Source organism: Pan troglodytes, chromosome 2 (assembly GCF_028858775.2).
Source record: "Pan troglodytes isolate AG18354 chromosome 2, NHGRI_mPanTro3-v2.0_pri, whole genome shotgun sequence".
NCBI lineage: Eukaryota > Metazoa > Chordata > Mammalia > Primates > Hominidae > Pan > Pan troglodytes.
Window position 1 is genome coordinate 85,531,488 of NC_086015.1, and position 15,387 is coordinate 85,546,874.

Here is a 15,387-nt window from a genome sequence, read left to right on the forward strand (position 1 = left end):
GATGTGATGAATGTTACAATCAGTGACTCTGAGTAAAGCAGGTTACCTTTCATAAAATAGGCCTCATTTAATCAGTTGTAGGCCGTAAGAGAAAAAGACTGAGGTCTCCTGGAAAGAGGGAATTCTGCCAGACTCCCTTCACACTCAAGCTTCAGCATCAGCTCTTCCCCGGGTCTCCAGCCTGCCAGCCTAGCCTGCAGATTTTGGAATTACCTTATGTGACTGCGTACAATCCTGTGGATAACGCTGACAAATATAGCCTCCTTATTTTCTCTTTTTTTCCATGTCCCCACTCCTGTACCAGGTTTTCTTGGAAACCTTCTGAAAAGTCCCCACTGAGTAGACTAAGAACCACAGATTTAGTGAAGAGATTAAAAAGAAAAAGCTAAGATATCTATATGTTTCATATAGATCGATTTGATAGGAATCAAAGGGCCAGATTTCAGGGCACTGAACGTAAGATCACATTCTATACCTTATTCACACACACACACACGCACGCACGTCTTTACCAAATGCACTCTTAAGCCTCCACACCCTTATCTATCCTATTCCTGCTTCCCCTTCTCTGCTCCACACCTACCAAAAATATTCTATTAATTATTTAAGACCTGCCTGATAGATCTCAACTTCTAGAAGACATTTTCAGAATTCTCAAGTAAGTTTGAATTACCTGTCTTTTTCTCTTACCACGCTTAGGGTTCATTAAGGCAGAGATTTTTTGAGTCCAAATTTAAAGTATAGTCACCTAGCTGAGTACCTGACACACAATCAGCACTGAACAACTTTGTCCTGGATAAGCATTAGAAAATGAAATCATAATCCTATAGTATAAAAAAGAGTAAGTTTTGGCCGGGCACGGTGGCTCATACCCGTAATCCCAGCACTTTTGGGAGGCCGAGGTGAGCAGATCACTAGGTCGGGCATTTGAGACCAGCCTGGTCAACACGGTGAAACCTCATCTCTACTAAAAATACAAACATTAGGCGGGCGTGGTGGTGCATACCTGCAATCCCAGCTACTCAGGAGGCTGAGGCAGGAGAATCGCTTGAACCCAGGAGGCAGAGGTTGCAGTGAACTGAGATTGCACTCCAGCCTGGGCAACAGAGCAAGACTCCATCTAAAAAAAAAAAAAAAAAGAGTAACTTTTAATATTCCTTTGCCTCACAAATCAATATTGTGTCTGAAAAATATTTCTAAACAAGTATTTCAATAAACAAATAAGTTCAAATTATTATGAGAGTATAGATATGTAACAACCAAAGGAACTCCAAATAGTTCTGCCAGTTAATTTTGCAAACAAAAATGAGAAAGCATTTTTTAAAAATGAAACTTATTTTAAAACCTTATAAGGTAGAGTCTTAGAAAAAGCAAGGGAGTACAATTTCAACAGTAACTATAAACCACAGACCCTGCCCACCACTCTCTATCTCCCAGTATATTTTCATTAACTAAGTAAAGACTTTAAGGAAGGACCTTTTGCAAATAGTTCTTTGAAAAGATATTGCCAAGGAGGAGGAGTCATTGATAAAAGAATCAAGAAACTCTATTTTAAAAGCAGCTAGGTATTATGTGTATAAGTTAACAGCTTTAGAAAGAAGGAAACTCATTTTACCACATATCCACATATTTCATTACCAGAGAAGTCATTTTTTTTTTTTTTTTTTTTTTTTTTTTTTTTTTTTTTTTGAGACGGAGTCTCGCTCTGTCGCCCAGGCTGGAGTGCAGTGGCGCGATCTCGGCTCACTGCAAGCTCCGCCTCCCGGGTTCACGCCATTCTCCTGCCTCAGCCTCCCGAGTAGCTGGGACTACAGGCGCCCGCTACCACGCCCGGCTAATTTTTTGTATTTTTAGTAGAGACGGGGTTTCACCGTGTTAGCCAGGATGGACTCGATCTCCTGACCTCGTGATCCACCCGCCTCGGCCTCCCAAAGTGCTGGGATTACAGGCGTGAGCCACCGCGCCCGGCCAGAAGTCATTTTTTTTTTACTGCTTTGCACATATACCTAGTACTATTAGGTATCTATACATATATGTACTTATAAATATATAAAATCTTATATATATTTTATATTTATATATATACGCATATAAACTTAGGTGTTGAACTCACCAATATTCATACAGAGTCTAATGATTTTTTTTATTTAAAATATGTGTAGAGAGTTTGGGTTCAGAAAAAGGAGATAGTATTAGAACCTACCACATACAGTTATTAAGAATTAAATGAATTTTAATCTAATTTATTGGCATGTGGATTCTTGATCAATATTACTTATTATTATGGTTTTATGCCCTTTATAAGACAAATGTTTCCTTGTTTTATCGTCACCAGAATTGTCACATTTGTTTTAATCACAGATGTTTTGTAAAGGTCATATGCCATGCTGACCAGGTCATCTTTCAATCTTGTTGAAACATGTGAATCAAGCTTTTAGGATGTAGATTAATAACGCTTTGCTGTCAACAACCTAGAGAGAGATCATGATGGCCTATTTCGATTTGTGATTTTGTTCAAAAATTTGCTTTTTTTGAAATTATTTCATTTACACAACTACTTTTAATTATTCTTTTTATAAATATCTGGTTTAATACTGCCAAAAAATAACTCTAAAAGGTAAATTTTGGTTAGGTTTATTAAAGAACAATATTTCAATGTGACTTGATCAAAGAAAATCAGTTATATTAAGTCCTTAGTTTGATTCATCTAATCTATTATTTACAAAAATATTTATATTTTCACAAAATATAAAAGCTAACCCAATTCATTTACAGTATCATATGACTATAATTTCATTTATAATCAGTAGATACTTCAATGATTTTCCTGATTTTAGATACTACTCTGATATTCCTATCTTACATAGCAGTATTTTAAAATGACTAATGAATAACCAGTTGATCTTTCCATCACACGATTATATAAATAACATTTTGTATTTGCATCTTCAAAAAAAAGTCATCTTCCAATGATCAGCTTTGGATAGTTTATTTACTAATGAACTATGGTTGATTCAAAAGGCCTTGGTAAGGATCATCTTAGAAGGGATAGCTTGTGCTACATAAACAGATGAGTAACAAAAAGCATTTCATATAGTTAAGGCCACTAAGTGGCTCCACACCTTAATGGCTTTAAACTCCATGAATTTCTGAAATGTCTGCTACACTTCATATGTATCGCTTCTCTATTAATGTAGGATAAACTGTTTCCTTGATAGCTGAACATAGCTATAGCAACTATTTGAGTGGTTAATTATTGCAAGGTAGGAACAAAATTGAAAATCCCAGAGAAAAGGTGTATTATTTGATCAAGACTAGAAAGTGCTTCTTTTAAAGCGTTCCAATGCAAATCTTAAAACTGGGATATTAATCTTCGTTCAAGGTTATTAACAAAGTAAATTGCTATAGTAGTATATATAGAATAAAAATATGAGGCTGGGGTGCAATATTTTGTTATCGTAAGTGAATAAGTTAAAATACTTGAATAAGTTATTTTGGGTTTGAAATAGTTGCAGTTTAATACTGCTGTTTCATTAGTTTGTAAAAAGGTGCATTTTTTTCCTTAATGTAAATGACAAATGACAGACAAACTTCTACTTCATAAATTTCTTATTAAGTTGTTGGTGTTTGGGAGGTTAAAATATTTTTTCTATTGGCAAAATAGAGCATGTGGAAAATTTTCACACTATGATATGGAATTCTAAGGACTCTTTCAAATAGAGCAGCAACAAGTGAAAGACAATATATATTATTCAACTTTTATTAAGTAATGTGACCTGTGCTCTTAATGTGGAAAGGTAACACTCTTTTACTGTTTCCAATGCTTGTAACATGTGACGTCATCTAAATAACCTGGAAGAAATAGAATATTATGACTAATTGCAATAATATGAAAATATAACATTTTTTAATGTTCATAAATTTACAAAATTTTAAAAATCATATTTTAAAACACTAGGTATAAAATAGAACAAGAATTAAAATAATGATAGAAAGTTTCTGACATTTTAAAAGGAAAAACTTTCTATACCAAAGTTAACACTTTTAATGCAGAAGAATTAGCCTTAATCATACTTTTCAGTCAGAAGTCAGCTTTTTTTATTCCTAGGCCACTAAAACATATTCAACGGCCTGAATACCACACACCATGATAATGTATTAGACATGAAATTGACTTATTTAAAGATGATAGCATGTTAAGTGTGAAGAATAGAAATATTTTTAAATAATTGAGTTTTTTTTCATTGAAATGAAGCAAGAGCATCAAAGATAATGACCAAGTGTATCCAAAGAAACGTAGGTGCTTTCAAATCAACAGGACAGTTTAAAGGATGGGCAGAGAACTCAAGGATTTGCTTAGTATAGGAAATTTGATGTGAGAGCCAAGGTTAGACTGAAACAGACAAAAAAGAGAATTAACATTTACGATGAATTTACTCTGTTGTGCTTCCTCTACTAGACAATTTACAAGACCACATAGTATCATCAAAACAACTCTGGGAAGAAGTTTTACATTTGAGAAATCTGTAATACAGTTAAATTTTAAAATAATAATGATAAAACTCACACAACAAGTGAGGGTGATGACCACCACCTTCAGATTCCATAGCCTTGCTCTGTACCACCATCCATTCCACCTCTGGTATCATTGACAAGCTCAGGAGAGATTATCCAGAGCTTGTTGAGTAAAACACTGTAGGCACAGCCAGGATTGCGAGCAGGCACTGAGCTTCGTCAGAATTGAGTCTTCCACGAGTAATTTTGGATTGTGCTGAGTAAACCACTTCTACTGATGACAGGCTGGGCTATCATCTTTAGTTAACAAGTTTCTTATCTCTATCAAGACCATGAGCTACTAGAGGAGGTAGATGACATAAATGTGATGATGATCTCAAACTATGACTGCATGAGTGAATAAGCATGAAACATTTTCCTGATATATTATCTCTGCTATTAACACACTAAATGGTTTTAGAGAAATCAACCCACCATTCTGGTCTTCAATTCTCTGAAATGCAAGGGTTGACTATAATAACTTCTTGCTGTTTATTTATTATTGCTGTTCTTTGTTTCTTCCTATCCAACTAATCTGTGTTTGTCTGTCATGCTACATGCTCTGAAATGTTAGCCTAAACTCTCTCTTACATGGTATTACCAAAAATTAAGACACCAACTATAATTTTTTTAGAGAATGTCTTTTTTTATTCAGAATATTTTAAATTTTATAAAGTAAATGATTAAAGGATGGACCAAACTACTTTAGCTTTTTAACATAAAATTTTAACAGATTCTTAGGGTATCATTGTCATTACTTTAAATAATTTTAAAGCAAGCAAGATGCTTAAGCATCCAAGACTATTGCTGCTATTCTGAATTAGCCCATGCTACAAATGATTTGATGTTTCCCCCACTATGTTTTCTTCCCCCTCCTTACCTCTCACTTCGTAATTTCCTTCTTGGAAATCATAACATACTTATGTTTCTTATATCTTATCTGCTGGGACCTAACCTAAGAAGAAAATAAGAAACTGAGCAAAAAGTTAATTGCACACATAGACTAAAGACCACTCTCAAGCCTTAGTGTGACTCCATAATGTTTTTATCTTTACATTTAAATCTTTTTTATTTAATTCCATTTTTTCTATGAATCTCAATTTCTTTATTTCTGTCTGTTAGATAGAAAATATACTAATACTGGATCTTCTGTCTCAGAAATATATTAGCTGAGACAATATAAGTGGTGTCTTGGGGAAACTGAGGAATAGTTTAAATAATAAAGTTTGTATCTTCTTATGATAAACAAAATTATCTTCTTTATATATGATACCACCTAGTTAAGTTTAGTCACTGCATATATTTCCACATGTTTTCTCACTATTTGTTGACACTTATTTTATAAATTTTTTCTTCTTAGTAGAGACTCTAATCCATTTTTAAGTCTAGGTCTTTAAAGACTTGTCCAAGATTCTTGAGAATCATGTACCATAATATGCTCAACTTGATTTAATAATTTACTTCTTACTAAATTTCAATAGGATATTTTTAGTAATACCACAGTGACCAGACAAAATGAGTATATTTCTAAACATAATAATAACATGCATTTAGGTTGCACTTTATAATGTCCTGTAAACTTCATTACAGATTGTCTTATTTCTTAAAATGTTAAACTTATATCTTCTCCTTTTCCTGGAAAGAAGATATTATATATTCATACAAACACTTTTACATGAATGTTCTCAGCTCTTCCTGTAATCACCAAATATTAGAAAGAGCTCAATGTCCGTCATCAAGGTTATGAATAAATAAAATGTAGTATATCTAAACAGTGGAATACTGCTTAGCAATATGAATAAATGAACCATGAATACACGCTACAATATGGGCGAGTCTCAAATAATTACGCTGAATCAAAGAAGTCAGGCAAAAGCGTGTGCATGCTCCCTGATTTTATTTCTATAAGGTACTGGAAAATGCAGACTAATTTATGGTTTACAGGAAGCAAATCAGTGGTAACCCAGGGTACAGTGAACAGGCACATCAATGGAAAGACTATGGAAGAGAACAAGGAAAACACTGTTGTCATCCATATTCACTACTATGGCTGTAGTGATGGTTTCACAGGTATATACATATATTGAAATTTATCAGATTGTACACCTTAAGTATGTACAGTTTGTTATATATCAAATATACCTCAATAAAAGCTGTTAAAAATTTTGTCTCATTTCAATCTCAATATCATTTTGTGAAATAGTATTTTCTAATTTTACAGTTATTAAAACTGTGGTTTAGAGAGGTTATATTAAATTGCACCTTAAAAATCTGTTATACAGAATTTTAAATATAGGTTTATCTCAGTTGTATACTCTTTCACTCTCAATATTTTCCCTTTAGAAGACTATGATTGATTTAGTACAACTATTATCATATACAAAACTATCGACTACAAAATCTGAACAAGTGTTATATAACATCTATTCACTGTTTAAATATAATCTTCAATCTTTCTGATAAAAAAAGAAAACCCCATTCTTACATTTGCATGCTAAAACTTTATGGTTTAATATTATATCTAATAATAAACTTAATAAACTTACCAGTTTAATATCACATACAGTACCACAAAGATGAAAGGGGAAGCATTGAAAAGTTATGCATAATAGCACTGAGACTTCAAGTGAACATCAGCCAGTAATCAGAATCTTAAATGTCCACTACCAATTAAAAAAAAATGAGACTTCCATGAGAGACTCAGTTAATGTGCTACACACTCTCTATAATAGAGAAAACCTTCTAACTTAGAAATCAAGGTAATAAAAAGTAAGAGATTTTACCTTCCTCCTGATTCTTTCAAGACCCAAGGTAGGCTTTTCTATCTATAATGATGAGAACTTTTTTTATTCTTTTTTTATTATTATACTTTAAGTTCTAGGGTACATGTGCACAACACGCAGGTTAGTTACATATGTATGCATGTGCCATGTTGGTGTGCTGCACCCATTAACTCGTCATTTAACATTAGGTCTATCTCCTAATGCTATCCCTCCCGCCCGCCCCCCACCCCACAACAGTCCCCGGTGTGTGATGTTTCCCTTCCTGTGTCCATGTGTTCTCATTGTTCAATTCCCACCTAGGAGTGAGAACGTGCGGTGTTTGGGTTTTTGTCCTTGCGATAGTTTGCTGAGAATGATGGTTGCCAGCTTCATCCATGTCCCTACAAAGGACATGATTTATCACAGAAGTCTGACTCTATAGTCCTTCCCTCAAAATAAGTTAAATTTTATTCTACATAAAGCCAGGGAAAGGCTGATTCTGACGATTTAGGCAGGCAGGGAAATACAGGTGACAATATTTAGAAAGACACAGTTTACTTGTGTAAACTGATATACATGGTGTAATATGACTGGTAGAAGTACATTACAAGGACTCTAATTTTCAAATAGTGCCTTGGTTTAGAGCTTCAAAAAACATGAGAATGGCTTAGGAGACATTTCCATCTAAGTTAAGCAGAGCATTTAATAAATTCTACTAGTTAACAGTAATTACTGGAGGTATCATTAATGATTCCTAAATGATAATGATGTCTGATGATACTTTCTCAGTTGTATATCCGAGAAAAACATTTCACAGCACTCAAATGAACATTAAATCAACACAAGTTTACAAATCAACTTTGTTGTCAAATTTTGCCTTGGATTTGATAAATTTCTCATTATTGAAGTATGAATATATAGGAAGGAAGGTAATGAGTCCTGAATAAAACTATTTCAACATTCAAAGATGAAGTGAACATTATTTTGTGGACTCAGAGAAGGAATAACAAACTCTGAAAATAATTTATTTCTGTAATGAGAGGGGAAAAACCTAAAAATGGTTAAATGTGTTTAAAATAGTACAAGTAGAGATACTTTCCATGAAATGTGTGCAGAAATCTCCAGGAAGAAAACAAGGTGAAATGAAAGACAGCAGGATATAATACAGATAAATGAGAAAAGCTAAAATTTTCTGAGTGATGGAAAGAAAAATTGCCAGGAGGCTAAAAGTTAAACAGCAAAATCAAAGTTCACACTTTTGGGCTTGAAAGCTAGCAATGAGCATTAAAATAGATTTACTAAATAAATGAATAAAAAATTTAGAATATGTACCTCAAAGGCAAAGTGATAAAAATGACAAAAGAAAATGTAATAGATATAGAATATGAGGTAAACATTAAAACTCAAAATTAAAGATGATTAGAAGAAAAATTAAAACATTGAAAGAGGAAAAAATACTAAGACAGATCTAAAGAAAATTGCACTGACTGTTGGGGATGGTAGGGTTAAGCTGTTTCAGATAGTATTAATGAAAGAAGAATGACAGGCAAATGTAATTATCTCATCTACAATTTGAGAAATATAATAATAAAGTAAAAATATATGCAAATAACTTGTTAGAAAAAGAAAAGACATAGCTATCTACAAATGCAGACTCCAACCAGTTCATGTTTGTCCACTGCAAGATTAAGTGGAAAAGATACAGGAACAATGTTTAGAGTTTTCAGAGGAAATTTTGTGGATGTCGACATTTTGTGCCCTGCTAAATCATTTTAATTAGTGAGGAAAACAAAAAGATAATTTCATGTAACAGTTATCCTAAAAATATATAGAATGATATTTTTAGAAATATGTAGCATACAATAAGTCTAATTAAAACTAAAAGGGGCAGTCTGTAAAGACAGAGATGTCTAAATAATAACTGCATACATAGTTATGAAAATCAAAACAAATATCAAAAATCATTCTTTAACAAAGACCAGGTATACAATCTAACATAAGAGAAAAAAATATAGCCTTAATAAGGACACTGTTTGAAAGTTAAGGAATAAGGCAGAGGATATACTAAAACATTATTTTTTAAAGTAGTGAATAATATGATCAAGGGCTGAAAAAGTGTAAAATTCTGAACAATAAACTGCTTTTACCAATTGCAGTCAAATTTCCCAACAACCGATATTAATATTGTAGTTTTAAAGATCAAACTAGTCAAGATATCAGACATATTCCTAAGATACAAGATTTAAGCTATTGAATTCTTAGCAGTGGTCTTTACTGCTTCACCATTCTTTGCTTCAAATATCGTAAGGGAGGATTCTCTCTGCATAATGGCAGCTGCCTAAGACTGAATCTCTTCATACATCCTTTACGCAGATCTATGAGAATAAGTAAAACCACTCACAACCCATACCTACAGTACAACTAAGAGATAGAGAATTCTTCAAACTTCTAAGTATACATCAGTTGAAAAATAACTATCCAAACCGACAGAGCTATCTCCAGATCTGCCTGAGCTGAAAGTTAGGAGACATTTATTGGAAAAGATGAGGGGGTAGTGGGGGACTATAGAGACAGAACACAGATAGAATCATCCACAGAAAGTGAAAGCTCTACACAAGGGGGTAAATATTGAAAACAGGTGTCAGATGTGTTGGACATGGGTAAAATGGACCTAACAACCAACAGGCAAACTGTGCACTGGGAAAAAGTTTTGCAACAAATATTGAGGAAAAATATTTAACATTACTATGTTCACAATCAAAAAATGAAAAACATGAAAGAGAAATGGTGAACTGATGTTAAATCATATTCTCCAAGAATGAGAATTGCAAATAACTGATAATCTTATAAAAATAGCTAACTTCACTAGTAATCTAAGAAATATATATTTATTAAAAAACTATAATTTATAATTATTAAAATGAAAAATATTAAGGAGACCATACTCAAAATTGTCAGTGGTGGGTTTATAAATATTACCAGAAACTATAATGCAGCATATATGACTTTTAAATTATTTAATGACTTTATTAAATGACTTCAAATATTCATTATTTGTGGCCAAGTAATTCTAATTCACAGAAATTTATTCCAGGGAATAATCTCAGGGATTGGTTTAAAGGTATTTTTTAAAAGTTATATATTGTAATTTCAGATTATGGATAAAATAAAAATGATATAAGGAAATAAAAATAGCGTTAAATCTTAGAGATAAAATTTGGTATAGGGACTTAAATAATGGTTTAACAAGTTATTTTAGTTTTATGAGTAAATGCTAACAATGTGCCAGTTGAAAAATGCGGTATTCAAGCAATAACAAATTCCTAATCATCTCTTACTGCTTTGCTCCAATGGGGAAAATTAACTTTTGGTGTTTTAAAACCAATTAAAAAACAGTGAGACCCTTTCCTCTACGGAGAGGCAGACAATTATTTGACTGTACAACTACCTGAAGGCATACTTACATAGAGGTTTTCACTTCAGATTTTCAAATTACATTGTTTGTACTCGGGTGAAAATAAATTTTGTGTTGAAATGATCACAGATGCATTTTTAATAAATGTGAGAAATTAGGTACAATATATTTACAATTTTAAAACATTAAATCAATGCTTCCTTGGAGTTTTCTGAATGAAACTTAATTCCCCTAAGTACACTAAATGTAAAAGAGCTTCAAGAATTTGTCTGAAAAGGCCAAGATTGAAATAATAGGAAATTAACTGTTCTCTAAGACTAGAACAGTAAGGAGCTTTATTACTATGTTTAGCAAGACATCACATTACCAAGGTATTTAAGGAACATTTTCTTAACAACACATTTTTTTAAAGTAACTTTTCTTGAGAACAGACAAAAGAAAGAATTATAATAATTATTTAGTCACAAGACAATTTGTAAATGTTACATTTGATTGTATCATGACAGACTCTGTGTGGTTTGATGCCACAATGAACTCGCTCTTTACCATTGCATAAGGAATATCATTTCACATTGAAACTGGGCAGGGATTGTTAGAGTTCACATTTCACTAACATGAGTTGAAAATCTAATTGACATTTTGCTGGATTGCATCTATACGGCACTCCACTGTAAATGGCAACTTCACAAACTGTCTCCTACAGTGATCATTTAAATTGAGATATCTCAGGGGCCATGTTGTTCACCCAGCACAGCATCTTCTGTTTGTCTAAATTTATTGTTCATTGCCATAGTTAAAAACTCATTACAAAATTACATTTTTGTTAGGCTTTAGACAATAGTAGATGTGTTGGGAAAGGGAAACTATTAAATTTTATTTTGAAAGAAAACTACTGCCAAAGTGTAAATATACAAGAAGGAAATCACAAGAGTAAAAATATTAATAATTTTATCCTAGAAGTTAAGAATCTATGGTGGCAAAATCAGTTAAAAATAAAATGTAAATCTTCCTGCTGTTTACCCTCATTATCCACTGATTAAACTGAAAGGGATAAAAATATTGAGCTGTTGTTTGCCTAAAACAAGGGAAGTATGAGCATGTTATGATGTTTACTAAGATAATAAATAAGTCAACTAGGACTAGATATTAAAATTAATTACAAAATAATCACATTGGGTACAAATGCTTAAAATGGTATGGTTTAGTATGTGCATAGCAAAAATAAAAAGTTGCATATTTTGTTGTTTTTACAAAATAATAGTGTATCAAGCTCTGGTTCTTGATCTTTTTTATACTAGTTAGATATAAACTTACACTGGATTTTTTGATACTCTATGTAAGGGAAAGATAATGAAATTTTCTTTGTCAGATAAAGGGGGAAAAGGCCCCTGACTCTCCTCCTCTTAGAGTGTTTCCTTGAAAATACCATAGGCCTGATAAGAAGCCCAACCTCTTGATTTTACAATGGAAGATCAAAAACTTTATTTCTGACCCTTGAAACTGTGAGTACATACCTACAAAAATTAACTCAGGAATTGCTCATGAGATATACAAGTTTCTATCAGAAGGTGCATCCATTTGTCTCTCAAAGAAATAGGAGAAGTTTTATTTGCTTTTATCTTCTACTTTTTTCTTTTTTTATTGTTTATGAAATGTTTTTATTTTTTTCAGCCTTATTAAGGTATATTTGACAAAATTACATATATTTAGGATGTACAATGTGATGCTCTGGTGCACATATATACTGTGTGGAATTATTACCACAGTCAATTTAGTTAACACATCCTTCACCTTTCATAGTTACACATCCGTGCGTGTGTGTGTGTGTGTGTGTGTGTGTGTGTATGGTGAGAACATTTAAGATGAAGATTGTTTTAAATGTAAAACTTTAGAAAAGATAAATTAAAATGAAGTCATTTTTAAAGTACTCTCTTGTATGCCTATTTAAACAGTTTCAGTCATTTAGGATGGTTATCAGGGGGTAATAGTCACATTTTAATCTATGTAAATCACCACCCAATATCCCCCTCATTCCCCAACTGAAATCTAGATCCATTTACATCAAGTACCACATTCCCCTTGGACTTTATCAATACAGGTAGATCCACTCTCATTGAATCATTTTAGAGGTTCTAACTCAGCTCAGTGAGAAAATTATTTCATCTTTATCATAAATTATCCTATTTGGAAGATAATATTTTCCCTGTAGACAATCCTCCATAGAAATAGCATAGGCCCAGCCGGGCATGATGGCTCACGCATGTAATCCCAGCACTTTAGGAGGTCAAGGAAGGTGGATCACAAGGTCAGGAGATTGAGATAAAACCTGGCCAACATGATAAAACCCTGTCTTTACTAAAATGCAAAAAATTAGCCGGGCGTGGTGGAGTGTGCCTGTAGTCCCAGCTACTTGGGAGGCTGAGGTAAGGGAATTGCTTGAACCCAGGAGGCAGAAGTTGCAGTGAGCCGAGATCATGCCAGTGCACTCTAGCCTGGAGACAGAGCCAGACTCCATCTCAAAAAAAAAAAAAAAAAAAAAAAGAAATAGCATAGGCCCACGACTTAACCATTAGAACAACTAAAATTAAAAAGACTAACAACTTCAAATATTGTTGAGGAAGTAAAGCAATTGCAATTCTCATGTACTGATGACAGAAGTATAAAATGATTAAGCCACATGACAAAAGCTTCTAGAATTTTCTTATAAAACTTAATATATACTTATCTTCTAACCTTCTGACCCAGTAATTTTACAATTCTTTTCCTAGTATTTTCCCAAGAACAACAAAAAAGTGTGTGTGTGTGTACATATATATGTATATATGTGTGTGAATGCTGCATATATCAACAAATGACTTGTACAAGAATGTTCATAGCAACTTTATTCATAATTGTCCAAAACAGAAAAAACTTCTGATGTTTATTAAGTATGGATAACATATTTCTACAAATGACAGATACATGCAACAGCACAGATGAAATGTGAAAAAAAAACCCTATGCTGAGTAAAAGAAACAGTCACAAAAAAGTACGTATTTCATGATATCATTTATATGGAATTCTAGAACAGTGAAAACTATGATGAGAAGACTGAGAATAGTAGTTGCTAGATAGGGAGGATTAAGGGCATAATAGAACTTGCTGGGGTAAAATTTCTACATCTCAATATGAATTGTGGTTACAAAGATTATATTTTTGAAAATACTCACTGAATGGCACATTTCATATTTATACATTTCATTGTATGTGAATTCTACCTCAAAAAACCCCAATTGACTATAATCAAATACTGAACTCTAATGATATTCTTGAGGATGTGCCTGCTAGTCAGGTATGCTGAGGTCAGAGACGTATTTTGAAGGCAGAAAAAAGATGAATTTATTGTTTGATAGAAGGATATATGGATGCATAGGTATTTGATAAAAATATAAGTGTATATATTATGGAATCTAAGTGATGAGTATTGAATGTTTGGTGTATAATTCTTTTAATATTTTTTAATACTTCAATGTCATCATAATAAATAATGAAGTAATAGAGGGATGTCTAAAATCCTAATAGGCATAAAATCAGTTGTGACTATCAGCACATTAATTATTTGTTGGGTGGGTAATCAATGGCAAAATTTTGGTATGAAGCTATTGAAGCATTTTGCTGATTTTTGTCCCTCCATATCCTTTGTCTCCTCATTCTTTTCTTTAACTTTGGCACATTTCTCAATATCCCCTGCAAATAAGTACAGAAACATTATTAGGTTTGGATTAATGATATAGGGGTGGAAATAAAAAATGTCACTTTGGACTTGTAACACTCCAGTGCATTTCTCTAGCTTCTGTTTCTCTTTATTTTGAGCTAGAATGCAGACGGAATGCAATGACCCATGTTCAACCACGCAGACTCAGACAGCAACCTAGAAAAGAGGCTTGCAACCTATGGTCTGCAATCCAGTGATCCAGTGCCTGTTTTGTGAATTAAATGTCTTTGGAACACAGATGCACCCTTTGTTTACATATTTTCTATGGCTTTTACAGTACAATGGCAGAGCTGAATGGTTGAGTCGGACATAATATGGTCCTAAAGCCTAAAAGTTCTCCTATGAGTCTCTTTACCAAAAACAAATGAAAAACAACAACAACAACAACAACAAAAACAAAAACAACAGTGCTAACCCTTTCTCTAGAACAAGTAGATCCCCGAATGAGCTCAAAAAATAAAAAAAAGCATGGCACCAGATAAGAATGGCCAGACTTTTTAAAAAATAAATTTCTACCAATTTAGCTGCTGGTTTTTATTTGTTCTTTTGTTGTTATGATTCTTTTTTTGTTGATCTTTTTTGCTCTTTTTATGTGGAATTAACAAACAAGTATTTTAACAGATATGAGTAATATTGTTTCCAGTTTCTTATTGTTTTATTGTGTTTTATTGTTTCAATGTCATCTGTTTTGTTGTCAGTACATAAGCTAATTTTAACATCTTCTTATTAAAAAATAAACTACTTGCTCCCAGAAAGCAGTATTTCCTGGTATTTGGCATTTTGATGCTGCAAAATAATGACTTTGATCATCCAGATTGTTTCTCTGTTTTAGTGCCACTCATTGGCTTTTGGCATTTCAAAGAAAAACTTTAGAACTCTTCTTCATAATCCAAAGAGGCAGT

At 32.8% G+C, this 15,387-nt stretch overlaps 1 long non-coding RNA gene across 1 annotated transcript in view; it reads left to right on the forward strand.

Annotated features, from left to right (window-relative positions):
- Window positions 1-14,963, forward strand: part of LOC107970489 (uncharacterized) — a 59,814-nt gene extending 44,851 nt beyond the window's left edge. The window contains exons 6-7 of the long non-coding RNA XR_008547018.2: window positions 13,636-13,759; window positions 14,588-14,963. This is a non-coding gene — a long non-coding RNA (uncharacterized LOC107970489). The remainder of the gene's footprint in view (window positions 1-13,635; window positions 13,760-14,587) is intronic.
- Window positions 14,964-15,387: the final 424 nt, after the last annotated feature.